The sequence below is a fragment of the Molossus molossus genome, unplaced genomic scaffold (genome assembly GCF_014108415.1).
Source record: "Molossus molossus isolate mMolMol1 unplaced genomic scaffold, mMolMol1.p scaffold_m16_p_2, whole genome shotgun sequence".
In the NCBI taxonomy this organism is placed as follows: Eukaryota; Metazoa; Chordata; class Mammalia; order Chiroptera; family Molossidae; genus Molossus; species Molossus molossus.
Genome location: NW_023425355.1, coordinates 142,364,767 through 142,374,625, shown reverse-complemented (window position 1 = coordinate 142,374,625; position 9,859 = coordinate 142,364,767).

Genomic DNA, 9,859 nt, shown 5'->3' with positions numbered 1-9,859 from the left:
CATGATCCATTAATCCATGCTCACATGTTATTCTCTGCATGAGATTCTATTTTAAAAACATCAACATAGCATCTTATAACCATTAATCATAGATCTGAGTAAAGAGGAAGTATACACATGTCATGACTCCTGGAAGAACTGAATGCTAATAATACACATTTATTGTAGCTCAATTCTCTTTATCATTCCTTCTTCAAAAACATAACAAACAAATTAATTACAGGAACTAAAATCCTATTTTGCAAACATGATATAAAACCAAAGTACATTTTTTAAGTGTCGTTGTCTAAAATGTGAATGCTTAAATGATCAAGAAACTAACACATTTGAGAATATGGTTAACAGAAAAATTTACAGTTTATATAAATTTTGTTCCCCAATCAAGGTTCACCAATAATTCAAATATACAATTAACAGGAGTAGTTTAATTATTAATAATACAAAGTAATTCTTATGTGAAATTAGCCAAGGATATAGTTATTTTACTCAGGAACATCATCTGATCCTTAAGCAAAGCAAATATGAGGGTAATAAGACAGTCAATGCTCCCCTTAAAATTCTTACACCAAACTTCAATTAAGCTTTAAAGAGTCCTTGGCATTTGGAGACACACATTATTATGTAAGTGAAATTTTTTCAATGATTTGGTATTTTTGACCTCGTATAAAACTATTTTCTATAAATTTCTCTGGAATTCTAACTGTAAGGAGACTTCTAATCTGGCTCTTGTAGCTGCTATGATTCTCAATATCATAAAGACTGATTCTAGGACTAAGTTCAGTGTACTTTTGTCATGAAAATGATATTCTCTTTGCTAGCGCTAATTTGATATGTCACAGGTGCACAGAGCCGTATTAAGACATAGACATTTGAAACCTCTTTATATTTTGCCGTGCCTTTTTCAAAGCTTGTAAAACTTGTTGGGATGTTAACAAGTAAACTGAGAAAGTAGCAGGACATGGGAACTGGAATCAGACTGGAAGGCACATTTATTGATGTGCCACCTTGGGCAAGTCTCTTAATGACCCTGAGCCTTAGTTTTCTTGTTTATAAGTGGAGATAATAATACCTATCTTGGAGGACCGTTTATGGGATTAAGCAAAATGATGAATAAAAAGCCTGGCATGTAGCCACTTCATAAATACCTGCTATTATTATTTGGTTCTGTTACACAGAGTAAGCCTTAGCTTCAAACATTTCATCTTGGCTAAGAAGGTTGAGAACGAAAAGTTCTTTCTGGACTTGTCACTAGGGACAAATCTAATGCCAACAGTGGCTTTACTCAAACTTGCCAATGGATGTAAATAATCACCTGCACCATCTTCCCTGCACCATCTTCCCAAAAGCACCAACTGACCCTGGTTAAGAATCATGTCTAGAGAGAATGTGAAATAGTCATGTCCCACAGCTTTGAACTCATCAGAACCCAATTATATGCTGTGTGTTGGCCATAGAATAGGAAACCCTTGAAACACCAAGCTTAGCCTGTATAATAAGTTGGGATTCTTGGGTGCACAGATGCTGGAGCCCCACCATTAATATTTTGTCTCAGTGGGTCTAAACTGCAGGTTTAAAAGGCTCCTCAGGTGAGTGGGGATTCAAATTCTGTTTTGTAATGGTTTTTTGTTGTTTCTATGTCATTAACAGTTTTTCCATGTCCATCAATATCCTTCTACAACATGATGTTAAGTGGCTTCATAATATAGATGTTCTGCTATAATTTATTTCAGACTTGTGATTGGCTTCCAGTTCAAGCTTGACATCACACATATTAACACCCTTGCTATTTACCAAGTGATCCTGACTTAAGTCTTACTGCCCAAGCATAGTCTATGTATTTTTTATCCTTATCTGAGGGCATGCTTAGAGAAAGGAAGGGAGGGGGGAGGAGGGGGAGAAACATCGATGCAAGAGAAACATTAATGGGTTGCCTCCTGTATGCGCCCTGGCCAGGGATTGAACCCACAACTCTGATATGTGCCCTGACCGGGAATTGAACTGGCAATCTTTAGGTGCAATGGATAACATCCAACCAACTGAGCCACTCTGGCCAGGCCAGCCTATGGTTTTGTGGAGAGGACTGGTTAACGGCACCATGGGCTCTGATGCCTGCCTGAACTCACACCCCAACCTTGGGCAAGCTGGTTAGCAATGCAGGTCTCAGTTTCCACATCTGTTAAATAAGAATGATCACAATGCCACCTCATAAGGTTGTGAGGATGATTCAATCCGAACGTGTGAAGTGCCTAGCACAGCGTAAACACTTAATAAACCTTAAATACTGAGGATATAAAAGAACAAATAAGCAGTCTTTGACATCTAGGAGCTGGCCAGGCCTTCATAGCTGAGCCTGGCTGTTCTCCTACTGACCATAAACGATATCAGTACTTGCATGACCCACCGTGTAATCATACCTGAATATAATTACACAGATAAAACATGAATGCTGTCCAAACCACAATACACGAAACAGTCCCTCTTCTAGCAAATGAGTGACAGCTGCTTCTTTGCCAATTACAGCTTCAGCGTTAGTCTAGTGTCCTCCTAGGTAAGTTATACTCAAATACCCAATGATAAAATCCCCTCTTCCTGACAGCATCCAACCCAGAGCAAAACCCCACCCCAAATCACCTAACAGAAGCCCAAGTTCCCTAATAAGTACTTTCTACCCCCTCACTGAGCTGGCCCACAGCTCTCCATGGTGCACCTTCTCCCTGGCTGCAGCAAGCGATAATCCAACTTGATCCACCCAAACTGAGCTAGTGTGTTCCTGGTGGTCTTTGGCTGGCGCACATTGACAGTACTACTCTGGAATCCATTCTTTTTTTTTTTTTTTTCCTTTTATTGATTTATTTGTTTCATTTAAAATGTCATTGTAACCCTAAGAAGCCTGAAACACCAATCAGAAAGAGTATATGTACCCCCATGTTTGTAGCAGCACTATTTACAATAGCTAAGATCTGGAAACAGCCCAAGTGTCCATCAGTAGACGAATGAATAAAAAAGCTATGGTACATATACACAATGGAGTACTATGCAGCTGTAAGAAAGAAAGATCTCTTATCCTTTGAGACTACATGGAGGGACCTGGAAAGTATTATCCTAAGTGAAACAAGCCAAACAGAGAAAGACAAGTATCATATGATCTCACTTATTTGTGTAATATAATGAACATAACAGTCTGAGGAATCGGGTAGTCCCAGAGGCGTGGAAGTGGGGTACAGACTGACTATCCCCAGCCGAGGGGGGGGGATAAACCACAGAACTTATATGCATGTATGCATGAAAATGGACAGGGACAACAAAGCTGGGGACAGGGCAGGGCGGGAGGGGGAGGGGGGAATCAGTGGGGGAAAAAGGAGAAATAGCTGTAACAAAAATTAATTAATAAATAAATAAAAATAAATAAAAAAATAAAATGTCATTGTATTTATTTTTTTAATTCTTTTTAAAATTTTATTAATTTATTTTTGTTATAGATGTTTCTCCTTTTTACCCCATTGACACCCTCCTCCCCATTCCCCCCACCCATCCCCAGCTTTGTTGTCTATGCCCATTGGTCATGCATACACGCATGTAAGTTCTGTGGTTTATCTCCCCTCCATCCCCTTCCTCTGAAGCTTGTCAGTCTGTACCCCACCTCTATGTCTCTGAGTCAATTTTGTTCATCAGTCTGTTTAGTTCATGGAACCACAATGTAGAGAGCTTTGTGTCACCTTGGAACTACACCTCTGTATCATTTGAAATACTAAGGAGTGGGAGCCAAGAAGCAAAGGTTATTTTCACTTGACTTGAGAAGCATGGCAATTTTTGTAAAAGGGTCACTACAACTGTTATACAAATTGCTGAGGTCCCAGGAAACCTCAGCATACTGTTCGCGGATTCCAAAGAAATAACCCACAGGACTGGCTGTGAAAGACATGGGTTTATTAGGACTTTCCCAAGCACTGGTGGCAGCCGACCAGTGATGTTTACCGCCACACCGGCTGCCACCCATGAAGTTGAATCGCTAAGTCCCATCCAGCCTGGGGACAGGCCACACCAGGAGCAGCCGGCTGGTGTTATTGTTTCACCACCACCCAAACTTTCCCAGCACAAGGGTTTACAGAGTACAGAAAACAGAAAAACAGGGCATGCAGGGAGAGGGAGCCATGCCTGTGTGAGATCAAAACACTAGATGTTTTCAGTCCAGACTCACATCTAGAAGCAGTTTCTTTGGACTTTCTTAGACCGAGTTTCTGGCCAGGTTCCCAAGGCCTCACAGTCCACTTACTGATGGCCTTCACTATATTCCCACAGGGTGGGAGGGGGAGTTAGAACATGGGAAGGGACCCATTTTTCCATTTACCATGTAACAACTTTTTATCAGAATATTCATTACCACAAAACACCTTCTTAGAATGTAGGTCTGCATATTACTGAAGGCCAACATAAGAAAAAAAAATCTAGTTGTAAGGTCAAAGGTGTAAGGCCATAGGTTATTCCAATTTATAAATGGGTTGTTCTAGAAATTCATTTAAAGTTTGTTTCCAACATAAAACAGATTCCAGTGGAAACTGTATCATAGTCATTAGGTGAACCTTTCATCCCCAAAGCCTATTTAAGCTTGAATAGGTGTGAAGTACTATTTCAAATGCACCATCACGTATGTCTTCACATCCGGGTAAAAATACATTCTCATCAAGAGAGAGCCATCTCACCAATATCACCAAAATTAGCAGTATAGATCATGCTAGGTGCCAATAACTTAACTTTCTAAACTTCAGAAGAGGTGTGATCAGGATAAATTAAACTGCATAGCAAGAAGCCTGGAGTTAGGCAGCAGGGTTGATTTCTCAGTGAATCAGGAGCTCAATAACACATCAAGGACCCAGGTGAGCCACCCCACCCTAACTTTTGCCCTCACCTTCAGAGCATCTGGGCTGACTGGCTTCGTGGTGCCAAAATGCCCACAATCCACCCAAACAATAAAGCCCAGTGAGAAAGAGGAGAGTTTATAGCACATCGATCTCTTTTTTAGGGAGAGAGGACGTGCCCTCTCCTCTGCCCCCATCCCCAAATCAACTGGGAGCTTTGGAAACAAAATTCTAATGTTTGGCAACAGGTTTGAACAGTTCCACAGGTGTATACTCAGAAACCAGCCCCACTGATTAGCCTAACCAGGTCTCACCCCCGCCTGAGCTCTAGTGGGAAGTCTACTCTGAGAATTTGAGAGGGCAAACACCTGAACAAAACTAGGGCTCCACCAGCAGCCATGGGGCAGGAAACAGAAGAAGGCCACAGGCGAGCAACCAACTAGATCTGCCACGTGGACATGTTAGTGCAGCTAAGAGAAGGGACCACTGCAGGCTAGTTACCCACTAGGTGGCGCTCTACAACGAGAAATGAAGGTATGTTATAAAAGATTTGATGGCTACCTCAAGCCTCTAATCCCCTGCAAAAACTGAAAAATGAGAGAGAGAAAACTTAGAAACTTCAAACTGTTAAATTAATTAAACACGGAGGCCATTAGGCTGAGGCAGCTCCAATGCGGTGGAGGCCCAGGTCAGCAATCCTAAATCTAAGCCAGTAAATGCCTCAAGGTTACAGAAGCCCAACCCTAAGAGCAACCAATCACAAAGAACCAACTAGGCCTGAAGCTATAGCCAATCAATCATTCCTTTCTTTGTTTTCACACTTTCTCTATATGTCTCCCCTCTGGCTCCAGTCAGCACAGTGCTCCTAACTTCTGGTTTCAAGCTGTCCAATTTGAATCGATTTCTGCTCAAATAAACTCTAAACATTTTTAATATGCCTTAGTTTATCTTTTAGCAGTTGCGGTGTCAGAACAGGGAACCGAAGGAGACACCCAACAGCCTCCAGGAAGAACAAGCCACCAAGCATAGGTACCTGCCAAGTCCCTTGAGTATGCTGCTGTCTCGCTGCCTCTGGACATGGTGGGACCATCCCTCCAGGAAAAACCGAGCCAGATTCGGGGACAGACTGAGTCCCACTTAGAACCTAGAACGGGGGCGTGTGAGGCTTCAGGTGAATAAAATTTTGCTTTAAATCGTGAATTACAGTGGAGAACTTTTTTTTTTTTTTTTAATCCTCACCCGAGGATATTTTTCCATTTTTTGTACAGATAGAGTGGGAGGGAGAGAGAGGAAGGGAGAAACATCGACGTGAAGGGACACATCGAGTGGCTGCCACCCGCACGACCAACCAGGGCCGGGGACAAACTGCAACCGAAGTACGTGCCCTTAGCGGGAACCAAACCCCGGTCTCTCCGGACCGCAGGCTGATGCTCCAACCGCTGAGCCAAACTGGCCAGGGCACAGTGGAGAACTTTTCACCATCTTTGATAACCTTATCCATTTCCGAGGTACCTTAGAGAAAAAGGGGTCTCAGCCAGGCACTCACTATAAAGGACAGAGGGAAAATTACTTTTCCATCTGTGTACAGTTTCTGGTGACTAGGATGAGACCCGCTGGGACACCCCACTCGCTCTGGAGCCTGCAGACAGCATTCTGCAAACTTGCAGAAGCCACCAAAGGATAAGAGTTCTTGCCAAAGTCAGCTCGCTGGGGTCTCTACCTGTGGTGCCCGGTCGAGAGAGGAAGGTAAAATTTCACGTTGCCCTTGCCTTTCAAAATTCACATGGGCAGGAAAAAACATTGCTTATTGATCCTTTCTCTCCCAGGGACAGCTATTGCCTTCTTGTGTGTCTCATTTTATGTCCCGAGAGCTTGGCTTGGCTTGGCAACTGTCAGGTTGGGGGCCCCCAAAATATGGCCAGACTGAATTGTGGTTTGTGTGCCATTCGTGGTTAGATGGCTGGGCAGGAATGTGGGTTGTACTGCATTTGTATCTAGGGTCCTACTGACTGTCCAGCTCTCAGGAGAATTGCCCAACTCTTTCTTTTCTTGGTTATCTTTGGGAGCTATTCTGGACCTTGGGAGGGTAGTATTTCTTGCACCCTCTCTGAGGGCCCCCTTTGGGTCCCTATGGGGTTGCTCAATATTGCTGGGAATATTCATTATTTGTCCTGGCTGAAACCTGACAAGGTATTTGGAAAAAAAATGTTTTTATTGATTTGAGCAAGACAGAAAGATCGATTTGTTGTTCTGATTATTTATGCATTCGTTGGTTGATTCTTCTGTGTGCCCTGACCTGGGATCAAACCTGCAACCTTGATGTATCAGGATGATGCTCTAACGAACCAAGCTATGCGGCCAGGGCTTGAAAGGGTTCTTTTAAGTACCTCTATGATCTGAAGTTGGCCAGATTGGAGGTTGATATTCAGAGCCTGATAGGAACTTTTTTGAAGGCCTTTCTCCTTAGATAAAATGAAACTATGTACCCAAAGGAAAAGAAAAACATTCCGAAGCCATGGTGGAAGAATTTACTAAAACATTCCAAAGACACACAGGTCTAAATGTAAAACATAGGAATCTTCTGATTTCCATCTTAGTTGAAGATCTCCCTGCTGTAAACAAGCAAATTGAGGATGATGTAGTAGGATGGCTGGGTCAGTGTCTAGATATTCTTTAGGTTGCAACCAAACTCTCTGAGAAAGTATAAACAACCGTATGTCTTACGGATTGAGTCAATGAGACAAGAGCAACGTAGCTCTGATGGTAACTGAGAGCAGCACTAATACCAAATTTTTAGTCTATCAATCATGTATGAGAGGATGAGCACAAGGGGGAATTATTAAATTAAAGCCAATCTAAGCCGGTAAATGCCTGAGTTAGGAAATGAAAATGCTAAGGAGAGCCAATCACAAGCAGTCAACTAGCCTTTATATTATAGTCAATCAATCATTGTCTTATTTGTGCCTTTTGTATATAAAAGTCTCTTCCTGAGCTTCTGACTGTGAAGCTCTCCTAACCACCTCTGGTTTGGTGCTACCCAATTCCAATTGATTTTTGCTCAAGTGAACTCTTAAAAGTTTTAATATGCTTCAGTTTTTTGGTGGTGTTGTTTAAAAAGAACAACTTCCTGCCCGGCCAGTGTGACTCAGTGGACTGAGCATCATCCCATGAACTGGTCAGGGCACATGCCTGGGGTTGTAGGCTTGATCCCCAGTAGGGGGCGTGCAGGAGGCAGCCCATTGATGTTTCTCTCTCACTTGGATGTTTCTTTCTCCCTTCTTCTCTCTCTCTAAAAAAAAAAATCAATAAAAACATATTTTTAAAAAAACAACTTCCTCTTTGGAGCTTTTTCTGACACTGCCCCTCCTCCTAGAGAGAGGTAAACAGGGTGTCTGTCCTCTTCCGTACCAGCCTTACTAGAGCACACGAGGCTTGCATTTGCTTACTTGCTGCTCTGCCCTTCTTCTTTTTTTTTTTTTTTTTGTGTGGTACATGCCCCTAGCAGGAACTGAACCAGGGACTCTGGCCCGCAGGCCGACACTCAACCGCTGAGCCAAAGTGGCCAGGGCGTGCTCTGCCCTTCTTGAAACGTGTCTTTTTTTGAGGCTAGGAGTAATATCTGTATTCTGCTTTGCATGTCTATCCAGCACACTGAGGCTCAATAATATTTGTTGAATGAATGAATGAATGAATGAATGGATGGATGGATAGGAATGGTGGACAAGGAGAAATGGTTGAGGAATATTAATAGCAAGCATTTACCTAGTACTTATTTTATGCCAGGCACTAGGCAAAAGCATGTACATACACTGAATAGACTCATTTATTCCTAACAAACCCTATGCGGGAGGAGCCACTGTTATCTTCACTTTAAACGTAAGAAAACTGGCCCTGGCAGTGTGGCTCCAGTGGTTGAGCATCATCCAGTGCACTGAAGGGGCAGGATTCCACTCCAGGTCACAGCACAAGCCTGGGTTTCAGGTTCCATCCCAGTTGGGGTGCATTCGAGAGGCAGCCAATCGATGTTCTCTCTGTTTCTCTCTCACATCGGCTTCTCTTTCTCCCTGCCCCCTTCTCTAAAATCAATTTAAAAACATATGTTTTTTAAAATGAAATAAATGTAAGAAAAATGCCTCACGGAGAGACTTATCACTTGTCCAAGTCACAAACTGTTAGATGGGACAGGGTCTCAAGGTCCAGGCTATACTAAATGTTATGCTTGCTAAATGTTAAAATGTAGCATAGTATTTTGCAGATGCAGCTGTAAACAGGATGAGCTTGACAGGAACTCAACTGGATAAATGTAGCCAACTGCAAGGAAACAATCAAAATGTAATTGAGCTAGTAGTATTTATAAGCAATGGCTAAGCCTCCCTTTAGGGAGACAGAGCTTTGGATATGAATCCTGTTTCCTTTACTTGCTGCAAATAAATAAAACTACTTTGTGACAACATCTCATTCTTGAATACAGCAACTCAAGTGGCTGGTAACAAAAGTAGGAAGTGACAAGTGTGGAACTCAATGCCAGAACCCACCCCATTTTTTACCTTTCCACCCAACAGTAAAGATAAAAAGCATGCTCCACCCACAGTAGAGATGGAGACCTCTCCAGTGGCTCCTGATACGGAGGAAGGCTGCAAAGGATGCTGCCATTGGTGGGATTTATAGCTTTTAGGATCCTGAAGGCTTTTGCATTCTTGGACCTTTCAGGGGGGACGCGGGAAAGGCTTTGCTCAAGGAAATATGGGGTGAAAATGAAGAGAAAAGAAAGCATCTGATGTCTTGCTCTGAAAGGTTAGTCTGAAGAGGAAATCTGCATTCACCAGCCAGAAAAATAAAAAGGCTAATGTTGCCGTTATGGTTTAGCTATGACATGCAATTGTGCCCCAGAGCTCCCCCTGCCATGTACAGGGAATGAAGATCTCAACCCTGATAAACCATAACCTGAAGAGGAATCAAGGCTCCAGTTCGGGCTGCTCCACTGTTAATCTATCTGGCTGTCT